The sequence below is a fragment of the Scylla paramamosain genome, chromosome 13 (genome assembly GCF_035594125.1).
Source record: "Scylla paramamosain isolate STU-SP2022 chromosome 13, ASM3559412v1, whole genome shotgun sequence".
NCBI lineage: Eukaryota > Metazoa > Arthropoda > Malacostraca > Decapoda > Portunidae > Scylla > Scylla paramamosain.
Genome location: NC_087163.1, coordinates 11453830 through 11472624, shown reverse-complemented (window position 1 = coordinate 11472624; position 18795 = coordinate 11453830).

The following is an 18795-nucleotide window of genomic DNA, read 5'->3' as shown; positions in this document are numbered from 1 at the left end:
TTTTTTGATATTCTTTTTTCACATAATTTCCCTGAATTTTGCCAGAATTTTGGCATCTCGGTACCTATGAAGATCAATAATAAAAAAAAATGCTATTTTTTCATTTATTTATTTATTTTTGGTACTTAAGGAACGTATAAACACTCATAATACTCGTTTCTCGTAATGTCCTTTTGTTTCCTAAAGATAAGGTTCTTTGCATGTATTTAAGCGTTTTTATAGGTAACATGATCAAAATCACTCAAAATATACCTTTTTCGTAATGTTATTCTATTTCTTCATATTGGTTGGTTTCCATCCGTTTTAGCGTTTTTCTACGTAAAACACAGAAAAGACACGTTTTCAGTAATTTTGTTTTGGATTCCCATATAGAGTGACTTCCATGTTATTTATCGTTTTTGTGCCTAACATGCTGAAAAAAAACACTCAAAACACAGGTTTCTTGTAATTTCTTGTTTGTAACTTGTTTAATTTCCCCATATAGGTAGCTTTGCATACACTTTAGGGTTTGGTATATAACAGTCCGAAAAAAAGTTAAAATTAACCTTTTCATAATATTTTTTTTTCACGTAATTTTCCTGAATTTTGCCAGAATTTTGGCATCTCGGTACCTATGAAGATCAATAAAAAAAAATGCTATTTTTTTTTTTCTCTATAAAAAGTGTTATTTGTGGGTTTTAGCTTTTTGGTACTTAAGGAACTTCTAAACACTCATAATACACATTCCTCGCAATGTCCTTTCATTCCCAAACATAGGGTTCTTTGCATGTATTTAGGCGTTTTTATTGGTAACACTCAAAATACATGTTTTTGAGAATGTTATTCTGTTTTTCCATAAAGGGTGTTTTGCATGGGTTTTAGCGTTTTGGTATGTAAGGAGCTCAAAAAAACTTAAAGGCAAGTTCTTGGTAAAAGTTGGTTATATTCCCATGTAATGTGATTGCCCTGCTTTTTAGTGCTTTATTGCCTAACAAGCTGAAAATCACTAAAAAGACACTTTTCTAGTAATTTCTTTTTTTTTCACAGTTTCGAATGTAATTTGGGGTTGGACCACTAAGAATGTGAAAAAACACTCAAAATACACTCATTTCCTAAGATTGTTCTGTTTCTCAATTAAGAGTATTATTCATGAGTTTCAGCATTTTGGTATCTAAGAAACTTCTCCATATATACGAGTTCTTTGCCTTATGGTTCTTGAAAACTATTAAAACATTCATTTTACAATTTTCTTGTAATATCCTTTTTTTTTCCCAATACAGACTGCTTTGCATTCTTTTTTGCGTTTTTTGTAGGTAACAAGCTCAAAAACACTCAACTTTTTTGTATTTCTTCATATTGGTTGGTTTACATCCGTTTTAGGGTTCTACGCTAAAACTGAAAAGACACGTTTTCAGTAATATTGTTGAAATTGCTGAAAACAAAGACACGTTTCTTGTAAAGTCGTGTAATTTCCCCATATAGGTTGCTTTACATGCATTTCCGGGTTTTGTACATAACTCCAGAAAAAGCTAAAATTATTATTTTTTTTTCACATATTTTCCCTGAATTTTCTCAGAATTTTGGCATCTCGGTACCTATGAAGATGAATAACAAAAAAAAAAAAAAATATTTTTTTTATTATTTTTTTTTTTTCTCTATAAAGAGTGTTATTTGTGGGTTTTAGATTTTTGGTACTTAAGGAACTTAAACATACTCATAATACACGATTTTCGTAATGTCCTTGCGTTTCACAAACATAGGGTTCTTTGCATGTATTTAAGCGATTTTATAGGTAACATGATCAAAAACAATCAAAATACATGTTTTTGGTAATGTTATTCTGTTTCTCCATAAAGGTTGTTTTGCATGCGTTTAGCGTTTTGGTATGTAAGGAGTTAAAAAACACTTAAAGGCAAGTTCTTCGTAAAATTTGGTTTTATTCCAATGTTATGTGATTGTTCTGCTTTTTAGTGTTTTGTTGCATATAACGCTCAAAAACACTCAAAAGACACTTTTCTAGTAATGTCATTTTTTTTCCCACATAAAGCTAGTTTCGCATGTAATTTGGGATTTTCGTAACTAAGAATGTGAAAAACACTCAAAATACACACATTTGGTAAGGTAGTTCTGTTTTTCAATTAAAAGTGTTATTCATGAGTTTTAGCGTTTTGGTATGTAAGAACAAATTTTTGCGTTTTTTGCCTTGTGGTTCTTGTGAAACTATAAAACACTCATTATACACGTTTCTCGTAACGTCTTTTGCTTCCCTATATAGAGTGCTTACCATCCATTTGCGCGTTTTTTGTAGGTAAAAAGCTCATAAAAACACTTTTTGGAAATGTTATTCTATTTCTTCATATTTGTTGGTTTGCATCCCTTTTAGCGTTTTTCTACGTAAAACACTGAAAAGACATGTTTTCAGTAATTTTGTTTTGGATTCACATATTGACTAAATTCCATATTATTTATCGTTTTAGTGCCTAACATGCTGAAAAACACTGAAAATACAGGTTTCTGGTAAAGTCGTTTAACTTCCTTATATAGGTGGCATGCATTTTAGAGTTTGGTACATAAAAATCCGAAAAAGTGCTATAATTAACTTTTTTGATAATGTTCTTTTTTCCACATAAATTCCCTGAATTTTGGCAGAATTTTGGCATCTTGGTACTTATGAAAATCAATATAAAAAAAAGCTATTTTTTTTTTATTATTTTTTTTTCTCTATAAAGAGTGTTATTTGTGGGTTTTAACGTTTTGGTACTTAAGGAACTTAAAAACGGTCCCAATATACGTTTCTCGTAATGTCCTTTCGTTTCCCAAACATAGGGTTCTTTGCATGTATTTATGCGTTTTTATAGGTATCATGATCAAAACACTTAAAACACATGTTTTTAGTAATGTTATTCTGCTTCTCCATAAAGGAGTTTTTTGCATGCGTTTTAGCGTTTTGGTTTGTAAGGAGGTCAAAAACACTTCAAGGCAAGTTCTTGGTAAAAGTTGGTTTTATTCCCATGTAATGTGATTGCCCTGTTTTTTTTTGTGTGTGTGTGATTTATTGCCAAATACGCTCAAAAACACTCAAAAGACACTTTTGGTAATGTCATTTTTTTTCCAACATAGTTTCGCGTGCTATTTCGAGTTTTGCTAAGAATGTGAAAAACACTCAAAATACACGCATATGGTAAGGTTGTTCTGTTTCTCAATCAATATTGTTATTCATGAGCTTCAGCATTTTGGTATCTAAGAAACTTCTTTATATACACGAGTTTTTGCGTTTTTTGCCTTTTGGTTCTTGTGAACCACAAGTTCTTTTGCTCTAAAATAATAAGACACTCATTATACACTTTTGTTGTAATGTCCTTTTGTTTCCCAATAGGGAGTGCTTTGCATCCATTTTCGCGTTTTTTGTAGGTAACAAGCTCAAAAACACTCAAAATGTACCTTTTTGGTAATGTTATTTTATTTCTTATTGGTTGGTTTGCATCCGTTTTAGCGTATTTCTACGTAAAACACCGAAAAGACACGTTTTCAGTAATTTTGTTTTACATTCCCATATAGAGTGACTTGCATATTATTTACCGTTATGGTGCCTAACAAGCTGAAAAACACTCATAAGACAGTTTTCTGGCAAAGACGTTTGATTTCTCCATATAAGTGGCTTTGCATGCACTTTAGGCTTTGGTACATAACAGTACGAAAAAAAAGCTAAAATTAACTTTTTTGATAATTGACTCATAATTTTCTGAATTTTGCCCAAATTTTGGCATCTAGGTACCTGTGAAGATGAAAAAGAAAGAAAAAAATATCGTATTTATTTATTTTTTTTTCTCAATAAAGAGTGTTATTTGTGGCTTTTAGCTTTTTCGTAAATAGTGATCTTAAAAACATTCATAATACACGTTTCTCGTAATGTCTTTTCGTTTCCCAAAAATAGGGTTCTTTGCATGTATTTAAGCGTTTTTATTGGTAACATGATCAAAAATACTCAAAATATATGTTTTTGGTAATGTTATTCTCTTTCTCCATAAAGTGTGTTTTGCAGGCGTTTTAGCGTTTTGGTATATAAGCAGCTCAAAACACTTAAAGGCAAATTCTTGGTAAAAAATGATTTTATTGCCATGTAAAGTGATTCCCATGCTTTTTAGTGCTTTATTGCCTATCATGCTCAAAAACACTCAAAAGACACTTTTCTGGTAATGTCATTTTTTTTCCCACATAAAGCTGGTGTCGCATGCAATTTGGGATTTTGTTAACTAAGAATGTGAAAAGCACTCAAAATACACGCATTTAGTAAAGTTGTTCTGTTTCTCAATTAAGAGTGTTATACATGAGTTTCAGCATTTTGGTATCTAGGAAACTTCTCCATATACACGAGTTTTTTGCGTTTTTTGCCTTGTTCTTTTGAACTATAATACACTCATTATACACTTTTCTCGCAATGTCCCTTTGTTTCCCAAAATAGAGTCCTTTGTATCAATTTTAGCGTTATTTTGTAGGTAACAAGCTCAAAAACACTCAAAATATACCTTTTTGGTAATGTTTTTTTCTTTTTCTTGATATTGGTTGGTTTGCATCCATTTTAACGTTTTTCTACGTAAAACACTGGGAAAACACGTTTTCAGTAATTTTGTTTTGGATTCCCATATCAAGTGAGTTCCTTATTATTTATCATTTTGGTGCCTAACATGCTGAAAAACACTCAAAAGACAGATTTCTGGTTAGGTCGTTTAATTTCCTTATATAGGAGGCTTTGCATGCAGTTTAGGGTTTGGTACATAACAGTCCGAAAAAAAAGCTAAAATCAACTTTTTTGATAATATTCTCTTATCAAATAATTGCCTTGAATTTTCCCAGAATTTTGGCATTTTGGTACCTATGAAGATGAATAAAAAACAATAAATAAAAAAAAAACTTCCTATTTTTTAATTTATTTATTTATTTTTATTTTTTTCTAAATAAAGAGTGGGTTTTAGGTTTTTGGTATTTAACAAACTTAAAAACACTCATAATATACGTTTCTCGTAATATCCTTTTGTTTCCCAAACACAAGGTTCTTTGCATGTATTTAAGCGTTTTTATAGATAACATGATCAAAAACACTCAAAATATATGTTTTTGGTAATTTTATTCTGTTTCTCCATAAAAGGTGTTTTGCATGCGTTTTAGCGTTTTGGTATGTAATGAGCTCAAAAAAACTTAAAGGCAAGATCTTGGTAAAAGTTGTTTTTGTTCCCATGAAATGTGATTGCCCTGATTGCCCGAAAAAAAAGCTAAAATCAACTTTTTTGATAATATTCTCTTATCAAATAATTGCCTTGAATTTTCCCAGAATTTTGGCATTTTGGTACCTATGAAGATGAATAAAAAACAATAAATAAAAAAAAAACTTCCTATTTTTTAATTTATTTATTTATTTTTATTTTTTTCTAAATAAAGAGTGGGTTTTAGGTTTTTGGTATTTAACAAACTTAAAAACACTCATAATATACGTTTCTCGTAATATCCTTTTGTTTCCCAAACACAAGGTTCTTTGCATGTATTTAAGCGTTTTTATAGATAACATGATCAAAAACACTCAAAATATATGTTTTTGGTAATTTTATTCTGTTTCTCCATAAAAGGTGTTTTGCATGCGTTTTAGCGTTTTGGTATGTAATGAGCTCAAAAAAACTTAAAGGCAAGATCTTGGTAAAAGTTGTTTTTGTTTGTTTTTTGTTTATTGCCTAACACGCTCAAAAACACTCAAAAGATACTTTTCTGGTAATATTATTTGTTTTCCCACATAAAGCTAGTTTTGCATGGAATTTGGGGTTTTGGTAACTAAGAATGTGAAAAAAAACTCAAAACACAGACATTTAGTAAGGTTGTTCTATTTCTTAATTAAGAGTGTTATTCATGAGTTTCAGCATTTTGGTATGTAAGAAACTTTTCTAATACACACATTTCATAAGGTATTTCTGTTTCAAAATTAAAAGTGTTATTCATGAGTTTCAGCTTTTTGGTATGTAAGAAACTTCTTTATGTACACGATTTTTTTAGTTTTTTACCTTGTGGTTCTTGTCAAACTATAAAACACTCATACACGTTTTTCGTAATGTCCTTTTCTTTGCCAATATAAAGTAATTTCCATCCATTTTTGCATTTTTTGTAGGTAACAAGCTCAAAAACACATCAAAATATATTTTTTTGGCAATGTTATTCTATTTCTTCATATTGGTTGGTTTACATCCGTTTTAGCGTTTTTTTACGTAAATCACTGAAAAGACACGTTTTCAGTAATATTGTAGAAATTGCTGAAAAACACTCAAAAGACAGGTTTCTGGTAAAGTCGTGTAATTTCCCCATATAGGTGGATTTGCATGCACTTCAAGGTTAGTACATAACTCCGGAAAAAGATAAAATTATTTATTTTTTTATAATGATTTTCTTTTATAAAATTTCCATGAATTTTGCCAGAATTTTGGCATCTCGGTACCTATGAAGATGAATAACAAAAAAAAAAATTTTTTCTCTATATAAAGAATGTTATCTGTGGGTTTTAGCTTTTTTGGTACTTAAGGAACTTAAAAACACTCATAATACACGATTTTCGTAATATCCTTTTGTTTTACAAACATAGGGTTCTTTACATGTATTTAAGCGTTTTTATAGGTTACATGATCAAAAACACTCAAAATATATGTTTTTGGTAATTTTATTCTGTTTCTCCATAAAAGGTGTTTTGCATGCGTTTTAGCGTTTTGGTATGTAATGAGCTCAAAAAAACTTAAAGGCAAGATCTTGGTAAAAGTTGTTTTTGTTCCCATGAAATGTGATTGCCCTGATTTTTAGTACTTTATTGCCTAACACGCTCAAAAACACTCAAAAGATACTTTTCTGGTAATATTATTTGTTTTCCCACATAAAGCTAGTTTTGCATGGAATTTGGGGTTTTGGTAACTAAGAATGTGAAAAAAAACTCAAAACACAGACATTTAGTAAGGTTGTTCTATTTCTTAATTAAAAGTGTTATTCATGAGTTTCAGCATTTTGGTATGTAAGAAACTTTTCTAATACACACATTTCATAAGGTATTTCTGTTTCAAAATTAAAAGTGTTATTCATGAGTTTCAGCTTTTTGGTATGTAAGAAACTTCTTTATGTACACGATTTTTTTAGTTTTTTACCTTGTGGTTCTTGTCAAACTATAAAACACTCATACACGTTTTTCGTAATGTCCTTTTCTTTGCCAATATAAAGTAATTTCCATCCATTTTTGCATTTTTTGTAGGTAACAAGCTCAAAAACACATCAAAATATATTTTTTTGGCAATGTTATTCTATTTCTTCATATTGGTTGGTTTACATCCGTTTTAGCGTTTTTTTACGTAAATCACTGAAAAGACACGTTTTCAGTAATATTGTAGAAATTGCTGAAAAACACTCAAAAGACAGGTTTCTGGTAAAGTCGTGTAATTTCCCCATATAGGTGGATTTGCATGCACTTCAAGGTTAGTACATAACTCCGGAAAAAGATAAAATTATTTATTTTTTTATAATGATTTTCTTTTATAAAATTTCCATGAATTTTGCCAGAATTTTGGCATCTCGGTACCTATGAAGATGAATAACAAAAAAAAAAAAATTTTCTCTATATAAAGAATGTTATCTGTGGGTTTTAGCTTTTTTGGTACTTAAGGAACTTAAAAACACTCATAATACACGATTTTCGTAATATCCTTTTGTTTTACAAACATAGGGTTCTTTACATGTATTTAAGCGTTTTTATAGGTTACATGATCAAAAACACTCAAAATACATGTTTTTGGTAATGTTATTCTGTTTCTCCATAAAGGGTGTTTTGCATGCGTTGCAGCGATTCTGTATGTAAGGAGTTAAAAAACACTTAAAGACAAATTCTTCGTAAAAGTTGGTTTTATTCCCATGTAATGTGATTGTTCTGCTTTTTAGTGCTTTGTTGCATATCACGCTCAAAAACACTAAAAAGACTTTTTTGGTAATGTCATTTTTTTTTCCCCACATCAAGGTAGTTTCGCATGTAATTTTGCATTTTCTTAACAAACTTCAAGGTTTGTAGATAACTCCGGAAAAAAGATAAAATTATTTTTTTTATAATGATTTTTTTTTTTATAAAATTTCCATGAATTTTGCCAGAATTTTGGCATCTCGGTACCTATGAAGATGAATAACAAAAAAAAAAAATTTTTTTTTTTCTCTATATAAAGGATGTTATCTGTGGGTTTTAGCTTTTTTGGTACTTAAGGAACTTAAAAACACTCATAATACACGATTTTCGTAATGTCCTTTTGTTTTACAAACATAGGGTTCTTTACATGTATTTAAGCGTTTTTATAGGTTACATGATCAAAAACACTCAAAATACATGTTATTCTGTTTTTCCATAAAGGGTGTTTTGCATGCGTTTTAGCGATTCTGTATGTAAGGAGTTAAAAAACACTTAAAGGCAAATTCTTCGTAAAAGTTGGTTTTATTCCCATGTAATGTGATTGTTCTGCTTTTTAGTGCTTTGTTGCATATCACGCTCAGAAACACTAAAAAGACACTTTTTTGGTAATGTCATTTTTTTCCCCACATGAAGGTAGTTTCGCATGTAATTTGGCATTTTCGTAACTAAGAATGTGAAAAACACTCAAAATACACAATTTGGTAAGGTAGTCCTGTTTATCAATTAAAAGTGTTATTCATGCACTTCATCATTTTGATATGTAAAAAATTTCTCTATATACACGAGTTTTTGCGTTTATTGCCTTGTGGTTCTTTTAAAACTATAAAACACTCATTATACACATTTCTCGTAATGTCCTTTTGTTTCCTAATATAGAGTGCTTTACATCCATTTTTGCATTTTTTATAGGTAACAAGCTCAAAAACACTCAAAATATATCTTTTTGGGTAATGTTATTCTATTTATTCATATAGGATGGTTTGTATCCGCTTTAGCGTTTTTCTACGTAAAACACTGAAAAGACACGTTTTCAGTAATTTTCTTTTGGATTCACATATTGACTGACTTCCATATTATTTATCGTTTTGGTGATTAACATACTGAAAAACATTGAAAAGACAGGTTTCTGGTAAAGTCGTTTAACTTCCTTATATAGGTGGCTTTGCATGCACTTTAGGGTTTGGTACATAACAATCCGAAAAAAAAGATATAATTAACTTTTATGATAAAGTTCTTTTTTCCACATAAATTCCCTGAATTTTGGAATAATTTTGGCAGCTCTGTACCTATGAAGATGAATAACAAAATAAAAAAAAATCCCATTTTTTTTTTATTTATTTATTTTTTTCTAAAGAGTGTTATTTTTGGGTTTTAGCTTTTTTGGTACTGAAGGAACATAAAAATCACTCATAATACACGTTTCTCGTAATGTTCTTTTGTTTCCGAAACACAAGGTTCTTTGCATGTATTTAAGCGTTTTTTTTTAGTTAACATGATCAAAAACACTCAAAATACATGTATTTGGTAATGTTATTCTGTTTCTCCATAAAATGTATTTTGCATGTGTTTTAGCGTTTTGGTATGTAAGGAGCTCAAAAACACTTAAAGGCCAGTTCTTGGTAAAATTTGGTTTTATTCCCATGTAATGTGATTGCCCTGGCTTTTAGTTCTTTATTGCGTAACACGCTCAAAAACACTGAAAAGATATGCAAAGCCTCCCATATGAGGAAATTAAAGACCTTACCAGAAATCTGTCATTTGAGTGTTTTTCAGCATGTTAGGCACCAAAACGATAAATAATAAGGAACTCACTCTATGTGGGAATCCAAAAGAAAATTACTGAAAACGTGTCTTCTCAGTGTTTTACGTACAAAAACGCTAAAACTGATACAAACCAACCAATATCAAGAAGCAGAAAAACATTACCAAAAATGTATATTTTGAGTGTTTTTGAGCTTGTTACCTACAAAAAAACGCGAAAATGGATACAAATCTCTCTATATTGGGAAACAAAGGGACATTGCGAGAAAAATGTATAATGAATGTTTTATAGTTCAAAAAAACCACAAGGCAAAAAACGCAAAAACTCGTGTAAATGCTGAAACTCATAAATAACACTCTTAACTGAGAAACAGAGCAACCTTACTAAATGCGTGTCAAAAACACTAAAAGGTAAGTTCTTCCTAAAAGTTGGTTTTATTCCCATGTAATGTGATTGCCTTGCTTTTTAATGCTTTTTTGCCTAACACGCTCAAAAACACTCAAAGACACTTTTCTGGTAATGTCATTTTTTTCCCACATAAAGCTAGTTTCGCATGGAAATTGGGGTTTTGGTAACTAAGAATGTAAAAAAACACTGAAAATACACGCATTTAGTAAGGTTGTTCTGTTTCTTGATTATGAGTGTTATTCATGAGTTTCAGTATTTTGGTATCTTAGAAACTTCTCCATACAGTCGAGTTTTTGCGTTTTTTGCCTTGTGATTCTGGTGAAACTATAAAACACTCATTATACACGTTTCTCGTTATGTCCTTTTTTTTTTCTTATATAGAGTGCTTTGCATCCATTTTCGCGTTTCTTTTTATGTAACAAGCTCAAAAACACACAAAATATACTTTTTTGGTAATGTTATTCTATTTCTTCATATTGGTTGGTTTGCATCCGTTTTAGCGTTTTTCTACGTAAATCTTTTAAAAGATACGTTTCCTGTAATTTTGTTTTGGATTTCCATATAGAGTGACTTTCATATTATTTATCGTTTTGGTGCCTAACATACTTTATGGTGCCTTTTGCTTCCCAATATAGAGTGCTTTCCATCCATTTTCGCGTTTTTTGTAGGTAACAATTTCAAAAACACTCAAAATATACCTTTTTGGTAATGTTATTCTATTTCTTCATTTTGGTTAGTTTGCATCCGTTTTAGCGTTTTCTACGTAAAACACCGAAAAGACACGTTTTCAGTAATTTTGTTTTGGATTATCATATAGATTGACTTCCTTGGGTTTTATCGTGTTGGTTCCTAACATGCTGAAAAACACTCATAAGACAGTTTTCTGGCAAAGACGTTTAATTTCCCCATATAGGTGGCTTTGCATGCACTTTAGGGGTTTGGTACATAACAGTCCGAAAAAAAAGCTAAATTTAACTTTTTTGATAATGTTCTTATTTCATATAATTTCCTGAACTTTGCCCGAATTTTGGCACCTCGTTACCTGTGAAGATGAATAAGAATGAAAAAAAAAAAATCGTATTTTTTCATTTATTTATTTTATTTTTTTCTCAATAAAGAGTGTAATTTGTGGCTTTTAGCTTTTTTGTATTTAATGAACTTAAAAACACTCATAATACACGTTTCTCGTAATGTCCTTTCATTTCCCCAAAAAACGGTTCTTTGCATGTATTTAAGCGTTTTTATTGGTAACATGATCAAAAACACTCAAAATACATGTTTTTGGTAATGTTGTTTCGCTTTCACTATAAAGTGTATTTTGCATGCATTTTAGAGTTTTGGTATATAAGGAGCTCAAATACTCTTAAAGGCAAGTTCTTGTTAAAAATTGGTTTTATTCAAATGTAATGTGATTGCCCTGCTTTTTAGTGCTTTATTGCCTAACACGCTAAAAAACACTCAAAAAACATTTTTCTGGTAATATCTCCTATATAGGGAAACAAAACGTCCTGTCTTTTGAGTTTTTTTTATCTTGTTTGACACTAAAACGGTAAATGGAATGGAAATCACCCTATATGTGAATACAAAACAACATTACGAAAAACGTCTTTTGAGTGTCTTTGAACTTCATACTCACCAAAGCTCTGAAACGCTTGCAAAACACATTTTATGGAGAAAAAGAATAATATTACCGATAACAACTAATTTCCAGTGTATTTGAGCTGTTTAGAAAGGACCAAAATACATGAGTTTTACCCTATATTAAGAAACGAAATGATATGAGAAACGTGTATTATGATTGATTTTGAGCTTTTTTGGCACCAAACGCGAAGACGCATTAATATCCCTCTTTACGAAAAAACAACAACGTTCCCAAACGTGTAAATTGAGTGTTTTTCACAGTGATAGGTACTCACATTGTTAGCCCTTTTCATGGGGAAACTAAATGACATACAGGAAAGATATATTTTGCAGTTTTTTTTTTTTTTACTGGTTACACACAAAAATGTTAAAAAGCATGGAAAGCACCATATATACGAAGAGAAAACATTACCAAAAACGTGTGTTTGAGTGTTTTTCACCTCCTAACATACGAAAAGGCTAAAATGCATGTAAAAACACCTTTTATGTAGAAAGAGAATAATATTACTAAAAACAAGGATTTTCAGTGTTTTTGAGCTTATTACGCTCAAAAACGTAAAAAAAGCATGCAAAGTATCCTATATGGGGAAACGAAAAGACATTACGAAAAACGTGTATTGTGAGTGTTTTTAAGCTTCTTCGTTATCAAAACTCTAAAACGCATGAACAACATTTTATATGAAAAAAATATATATATATATGAATGGCTCTTTATATTCAGAAACAGAACAACATTACTAAAAAAAAAAAAAAAGTGCATTTTGAGTGATTTTCTCATTAGCCAAAAAGCCGAAATTCATTGAAAGCCACGTATATGGGGAAACGAACGAAATTACAAAAAAAAAACGTGTTTTGTGAGTGTTTGTTGATAGTGTTAGGCACAAAAATCATAGAAATCACCTTATATGGGATTCCATTAAGAAAAATTTATCTTTTGAGTGTTTATTTTTTTTATTTATTACCTATCAAAACGCTTGTTAGGTACCAAAGGGGTAAAAGGCATGAAAATCACCCTATATGGAAATACAAATCATTACCAAAAATGTGTCTCTCGAATGTTTTACAAATTCTTATCTTCCAAAATGCTAAAACGCATGCAAAAATATTTCTTATGGAGAAACTGAATATTATTACCAAAAACAAGCATTTTTTAAGTTTTTCAGCTTTTTACGTAGGAAAATTCCATAAAGCATGCAAACTACCCTTAATGCGGAAAAGAATAGACATTACATAAATCGTGTATTAGGAGAGTTTTTTTTGTGTGTGTGTGCTTTTAATGTACCAAAACGCTAAAACACATGAATAGCACTCTATATGGACAAACCGAATAACATTACCAAAAACGTGTATTTGCAGGGTTTTTTTTTTTACAGTAGGGTACAAAAACGCCAAAATACATGCCATGCACCTTCTTTGGGAAAAGAAAACGTGTCTGCTGGGTGTTTGTGAGCGTCCAAGGCACCAAAACGCTAAAGAAAAATAAATAAATAAATAAATAAATAAAATAAGTAAATATTAAAAGCATCTTATATGTGAATAGAAAACAGCATTACGAAAAACGTTTCTTTTGAGTGTTTTTTTCAACTGCTTACGTACCAAAACCATTTATGAATAAAATAACATTACCGAAAAAAAAGTATTTTCAGTATTTTCGAGATTCTTAAGTAAAAAAAAAATGCCAATATGCATATAAAGTGTCCTATATGAGGAAACAGAAGAATATTACGAGGGAATTTTGTTATAAATATTTATCAACTTTATAGGTACCTAAATCCTAAAACAAATGAAGAGCTTTCTATATGGAGAAAGAGTACCACATAACAAAAAATGTATATTTTGAGTGTATTTCATATTAATAGGTACCGAAACGACGAAAAAAAAAACTAAACATGTAAAATACCCTAATGGTGCCAAAAAAAATAAATAAATAATAATAATAATAACAATAACAAGTAAATAAATAAATAGATAAATAAATAAATAAAATAACCAGAAACGAGTCTTTGGAGTGTTTATGAGCGTGTTAGGCAAAAACCATGGAAAAACCCATATAAGGGAAAACAAAACAATATTACCAAAAACTTTGAGTGTTTTCCTGCGAATTATGCACGAAATCGCAAAAAAAAAAAAAAAAAAAGTGGAAATCACCCTATATGTCTTTTCAGTATTATTTAACTTATAAAAAACCAAAACGCTAAAATACATGCAAACACTTTACGAATAAGATAATATCATTACGAAAAACAAAAGTTTTTATGCTTTTTACATGGAAAAAAGGATAATGCAGGCAATGTACCTTATATGGGAAATTAAAGGACATTACCATAGACGTCTTAGGTACAAAAGCTTCTTAGATACCAAAACAATAAAACGCATGAATAGAACTCTATATAAAGAAACAGAATAACATTACTTAAAACGTTTATTTTCAGCGTATTTTACATGGTTAGGTACCAAAACGGCAAAATGCATCCAAAGCGTCTTATAGGGCGAATAGAAACGCCATTTCCAGGAACGTGTCTTTTGAATATTAGGCACCAAAACGCTCTATGGCATGGAAAAAAAAAAAAAAAACACTTTGCAAAAAACGTTTTTCTTGAGCTACTTCTGTACTAAAACGCTAAAACTCTTGCAAAAAACACTCTTTATGGAGAAAGAGAATAACGTACGAAAGAAGCTGAAAACACTCATAATACTTCTTTTTGATAAAACAAGTATTATGAGTGTTTTCAGCTTCTTTCGTACAAAAACGCAAAAAAAAAAAAAAAATTGCATGGAAAGTATCCAATATAGGGAAATGAAAAGACATCACGAGAATTATGTATTTTAAGTGTATTTGAAATTATTAGGTACTAAAACTCTAAAGGGTATGAATAGTATTCTATATGTAGAATAAAAACATAACGAAAAATATATATTTCGAGTATTTTCACAATATTAGGTACCAAAAACGCCAAAAAAGCATATGGAGAAAAGAAGCTACATTACCAGAAAAATGTTTTTTTCAGTATTTTTTTTCTTCTTCTTCTTTTAGGCCTCAAAACGCTGAATTGCATCAAAAGCACCCTATATTTTGACACAAAAGAGCATTATAAGAAACACGTGTTATAAGTATTCCTGAGCTTAACAATCTCAGGAACACAATATACGTTTCTTGTAATATCGTTTCATTTTTTAAATACGGTACATTCCATGCATTTTGGTATTTTAGTACCTAACAAGCTCAAAACATTGAAAATTCCCCTTTTTCGTTAATGTTATTTTGTTTCTCTATAAACGGCGTTTTGTAGGCTTTTTAGCGTTTTGGTGAGTAAGAAGCTTAAAAACACAAAACACTCAAAAGGCACATTTTTTCGTAATGTTCTTTTATATCCCAGTATAGGGTGCTTTCTACGTGTTTTACCGTTTTGGGGCTTAAAATATGAAAAAAAAAATAAAAAAAATGAAATATATGAATAATAGTTTATATGAAAAAAGACCAGCATTCCCAAAACCATCTATTTTGAGTGATTTTTTACATAGTTAATTACCAAAACGCTTAAGTGCATGCGAAGCACCCAACATGGGGAAAGAAAAGCTCATTGCGAGAAAAGTGTATTGTTAATGTTTTCGAGAATTTTGTTGTTTTGGTACGAAACGCTGTGAAATTACTCAAAATACACACATTTAGTAATTTTCTTTTTCTACATATAGAATGTTATTCATGTCTTTTAGCATTTTGGTACCTAAGCTCATTTTTTTCTTTATATTGACCATTAAGGGTGCTGACTTGGCACCCCCCCCCCCCTCTCTCTCTCTCTCTCTCTCTCTCTCTCTCTCTCTCTCTCTCTCTCTCTCTCTCTCTCTCTCTCTCTCTCTCTTCTTTCTCTCTCTTCTTTCTCTCTCTCCCTTCTCTCTCTCTCTCTCTCTCTCTCTCTCTCTCTCTCTCTCTCTCTCTCTCTCTCTCTCTCTCTCTCTCTCTCTCTCTCTCTCTCTCTCTCTCTCTCTCTCTCTCTCTCTCTCTCTCTCTCTCTCTCTCTCTCTCTCTCTCTCTCTCTCTCTCTCTCTCTCTCTCTCTCTCTCTCTCTCTCCACTCAAACTTATGCAACACAGTTTTAATGTTTTCACTTTCACTGTCTTGGTGAGAAACTGTTAAGTGACTGATAATCAGCTAATTTGGTCTTAGCCTCACTCCTCCCCACTCCCAGCCTCCATGCCCATAGCATATCATTTTACTTATCAATAATTACTGTAATAATTACTTGTGTAATGTTTTATCAGTAGGTCATTTGCCCATTATTACCACTCATTTTGTTATGGAATGCTGCAATGCTCTGAAACTTGTAAAAATCATGACTGAATAATTCACAGTTTTGCTATTGGACTTCCACATCAACAACACCTGCCATCCTGTGCTTGGCCCATCCATTGTATCTGTTGCCTGCCAAACACTTGAATTTCATACCATGGTTCAACGCCTCAAATTGCATATATCTATAGAGGATTTTTGACTTAGAATAGCTTTTACTTTTATCTCTAGAAATATCCACAGAAACTCGTGCTACACCCTATATTTGGTGCTGTTCAGACCTAATCTAGATTATGCTGAGCAGTTCTGGTCCCCATATTAGAGGAAGGATACAGAATCAATACAAAGGAGATTGACTAAAAGGATACAGGGGATGAGGGGTATTCCTTACAAAATGAGACTGAAATTTTAAAATTTACATTCCTTAGAGAGGCGTAGATTAACCTGTACAGTGTTGTACGTTCTCAGAGATAGAGGTCATGTCAGGTTGTATTTTTTTGTATACTTTTTTTTTATTTTATTTACCCAGTAAAATGAGAAAAATAAAAAATTGTTTGAAATAAATTTTTTCCATGCTGTGAATGGAAGCGTGGCTACCATATGATTTTGATTCTTGGATTTTTTCCCTTCCCAGAGTTCATGATATCAAACTAGGGATGTATAATTTAATATTTATAAATTTTTAAAGCTTTACTCTCCCCTTTACGTACACTTTCCACAACCCTATAGTTTGTGTAATAAATAAGTACTTCTTTACATTACAAATAGAGTAGAACCTTGGTTACTGAACGCCTTTCTTTTCAAACAAATTGTTTTTTTTAACAAAATTTTGAGCTAATTATTGCTTTGGTTGTGATACCATAATTCAGTTCTAGGAAAAAGTTACTTGATTTCAAATATTAAAAGACATAACAAAAGCTGCCATTTATTACTAATTTATAGTTTCTGTAAGTATTTACTTCATTGTTATATATTTGGAGGAGAGAGACAGAGTGTAACACAGTAATTCAGTCTTTGAAATAAGGTAAGTGTGATCCTGGTGAAAAGCCATGATATAAATAAACAGTTTTCGACACTCAGGAATAATTCTGAGCAGCCTATGGCTCTCTCGGTGACCCTGCAATGCCGTCACTACCAAACAACTGCATTTTTCCAGTAGTTTTTCCCAGCAGCAAGATGTCTAAATGTTATAATCACCTTCATTTTGGCAGTAAGTGGGTTGCTCCTCTCTGTGCCCCTCTGTAAGGCTTCCCTCACTAGATCGGTCTAAACAGTATCTTCTGATGAGTTTTGTGTCACTGAGTTCATTCATTACATCCTTTCTGGATAAATAATTTGTGAGCTGGAAATATTGTGAAGCAGCCATTATGGCTGTGGGAGCATCTGTCATAAGCCACAAAGAAAGTGTAGATTGGTGTCTGGGAACGGATTAATCCACTGTACATTGATTCCTATGGGGAAAATAGTTTCGGTTTTTTAACATTTCGGACTTCAAACAGCATTCAGGAATGAATTCAGTTTGAGAACCAAGGTTCCACTGTACCTGTAAATAAACAAGAAATGTATATCCAACAAAATGGTTGGATGTACATCTGGCAACACCCCACGTCTCAAGGCCGTGGCTACTACATCTGCAGCTCTCAAGGAATAGAACATACTATGAATTTTACAACTTTCAGTTTTCTTTTCCAATTACTTTGAAGTCTTGTTTCCTATTTCTTATGCCTGACTGATTATAGATTTGAGAATAACTCCCCAGGAGAAAGTAACTTACTTTATTTATCAGATGATTTTTAGGGAAACACAGCAGCCCGTCCTGTGTAGCAAACTCCGTGCAATAATGAGAGCACACGAAAGCATTTTTAAGAAAAAATGTATCCCTCTGAAATACTGTAGCTTTCAATTTCATTTTATTGCTTTGATATTATATGCGTATTGACAAATGTAACGAAAAAAAAAAAATAATCCCCAAAAATGTTTCAGTTCCTACAGAAGTTTTCAGTCCATAATAACTCTGAACCCAAAGGATAAGTATACATATGAAAACATTGACTCCTGACTTGTCAAAATATTCTTCGTTACCATTAGTGACAAATCTTATGTATGTACAAACAAAATTTAAGTCCATAAAATTACTGAAAAAGGAAATCATATATATATATATATATATATATATATATATATATATATATATATATATATATATATATATATATATATATATATATATATATATATATATATATATATATATATATATATGTATGTATGTATTTAACACTTCCCTAAGAGGTATATATATATATATATATATATATATATATATATATATATATATATATATATATATATATATATATATATATATATATATATATATATATATATATATACTAAAAACTGTATGGATTAAGAGGAACCTGAAAGAGGTCTTTAAGTGGTATTGGGGTTGACAAGAGTGACAGATGCAGAATTTTCAGGATCAGTAATCAGGATAGAACAAGAAATAATGGGTTCAAGCTTGGAAAGGTTAAGTTTAAGAAAGAGATAGGAAGGAATTAGTTTTCAAATAGAGTGGTAGATGAATGGAATTAACTCGTTAATCAGGCTATTAGTGTTGAGTCACTAGGGAGCCTTAAAAGATTTGACAAATTTATGGATAGGGATGATAGGTGGAAATAGGTTGGTATAGTATGTTTCATACAGGGACTGCCATGTGTAAGCCTGATGGCTTCTTGCAGCCTCCCTTAT